The sequence below is a fragment of the Syngnathus scovelli genome, unplaced genomic scaffold, assembly GCF_024217435.2.
Source record: "Syngnathus scovelli strain Florida unplaced genomic scaffold, RoL_Ssco_1.2 HiC_scaffold_418, whole genome shotgun sequence".
NCBI lineage: Eukaryota > Metazoa > Chordata > Actinopteri > Syngnathiformes > Syngnathidae > Syngnathus > Syngnathus scovelli.
In genome coordinates this window covers 32-2,500 of record NW_026061516.1, presented here as the reverse complement: position 1 = coordinate 2,500, position 2,469 = coordinate 32, and positions in this window count along the sequence as shown.

The following is a 2,469-nucleotide window of genomic DNA, read 5'->3' as shown; positions in this document are numbered from 1 at the left end:
ATGACAGCGGGCGTGCGTAACAGGCGCGTCCGGGGATGAGGCAGCATCCTCGGACACCGGCCGGGAGCGCGCGGGCGCTGTGGAAGTAAGTACATCCGCTCCTGGTACCTAAAAATTCCTCCAGCGGCGGGCCCCGGGCCTAAACTTTCTCCGGGCCGCGCAACACGCACTTTCCGCCGGACACCGACGGAGGCAACGTCCCCCTCCTGCGGTGACAAAAAAAATCCACCCCTGGTACCTAAAAATTTCTCCAGCGGCGGGCCCCTGGCCTAAACTTTCTCCGGGCCGCGCAACACGCACTTTCCGCCGGACACCGACGGAGGCAACGTCCCCCTCCTGCGGTGACAAAAAAAATCCACCCCTGGTACCTAAAAATTTCTCCAGCGGCGGGCCCCTGGCCTAAACTTTCTCCGGCCCGCGCAACACGCACTTTCCGTCGGACACGGACGGAGGCAACGTCCCCCTCCTGCGGTGACAAAAAAAATCCACCCCTGGTACCTAAAAAATTCTCCAGCGGCGGGCCCCTGGCCTAAATTTTCTCCGGCCCGCGCAACACGCACTTTGCGCCGGACGCCGGTCCCAAACCACCACCGCCGACCGCCACAAGGCGACAGCCACCATCCCCAAGCGCCACCCCCGACCGCCACAAGGCGACCGCCACCAGCCGACCGCCACAAGGCGACAGCCACCATCCCCAAGCGCCATCCCCGACCGCCACCCCCCGACCGCCACAAGGCGACCGCCACCAGCCGACCGCCACAAGGCGACAGCCACCATCCCCAAGCGCCACCCCCGACCGCCACAAGGCGACCGCCACCAGCCGACCGCCACAAGGCGACAGCCACCATCCCCAAGCGCCATCCCCGACCGCCACCCCCCGACCGCCACAAGGCGACCGCCACCAGCCGACCGCCACAAGGCGACAGCCACCATCCCCAAGCGCCACCCCCGACCGCCACCAGCCGACCGCCACCAGCCGACCGCCACCATCCCCAAGCGCCATCCCCGACCGCCACCCCCCGACCGCCACAAGGCGACCGCCACAAGGCGACAGCCACCATCGCCAAGCGCCACCCCCGACCGCCACCAGCCGACCGCCACCAGCCGACCGCCACCAGCCGACCGCCACCATCCCCAAGCGCCATCCCCGACCGCCACCCCCCGACCGCCACAAGGCGACCGCCACCAGCCGACCGCCACCAGCCGACCGCCACAAGGTGACAGCCACCATCCCCAAGCGCCATCCCCGACCGCCACCCCCCGACCGCCACAAGGCGACCGCCACCAGCCGACCGCCACAAGGCGACAGCCACCATCCCCAAGCGCCACCCCCGACCGCCACCAGCCGACCGCCACCAGCCGACCGCCACAAGGCGACAGCCACCATCCCCAAGCGCCACCCCCGACCGCCACCAGCCGACCGCCACCAGCCGACCGCCACCATCCCCAAGCGCCATCCCCGACCGCCACCCCCCGACCGCCACAAGGCGACCGCCACAAGGCGACAGCCACCATCCCCAAGCGCCACCCCCGACCGCCACAAGGCGACCGCCACCAGCCGACCGCCACCAGCCGACCGCCACCATCCCCAAGCGCCATCCCCAAGCGCCACCCCCGACCGCCACCAGCCGACCGCCACCGGCCGTTCGCGGTGTGCGCCGCCGTTCCCCAAGCACCCTCCGGGACGAAGCCGGAGCCAGAGAATAGCAGCGGCCGTGCGTAAAAGCTGCGGCCGGGCCTCGCGGAAGGTCCCCCGGGCAGCGAGCTGCCGAGCCCCGGCCTCCAGCTTCCACCAGGTAATAGGACCGGGCGCGCGCAAAAGCTGGGGCCGGGCCTGGCGGAAGGTCCTCGGGCATCCAGCGAGATCACACGGCCCCCACCGGAGGCGGCTAGCGCCTCCGTAGAGTAGTGCCGGCCCGTGGAAGCGGCCGCCCGTCAGCCTGCGTTGCCGCTGGTCGAAAAATGCACTAAGTGCCAAACCCCATTCATTTACAACGGCGTGTCCGCCAGAGGGCGCACTTCCCCCGGCGGACCAGCCGGCGGGGCTCGTTAGAGAGTGTATCCGCCTGGCGGTGCCTCCTGGCCGGCCTGGATTCCGGACCGCGACCGCTCACTCGCGGGACCCTAATCGGCCCGCGGACCAGCCGGCGGGTCCTCCGTGAAAGCCTATCCGCCTGGCGGTGCCTCCTGGCCGGCCTGGATTCCGGACCGCGACCGCTCACTCGCGGGACCCTAATCGGCCCGCGGACCAGCCGGCGGGTCCTCCGTGAAAGCCTATCCGCCTGGCGGTGCCTCCTGGCCGGCCTGGATTCCGGACCGCCACCGCTCACTCGCGGGACCCTAATCGGCCCGCGGACCAGCCGGCGGGACCTCCGTGAAAGCCTATCCGCCTGGCGGTGCCTCCTGGCCGGCCTGGATTCCGGACCGCCACCGCTCACTCGCGGGACCCTAATCGGCCCGCGGACCAGC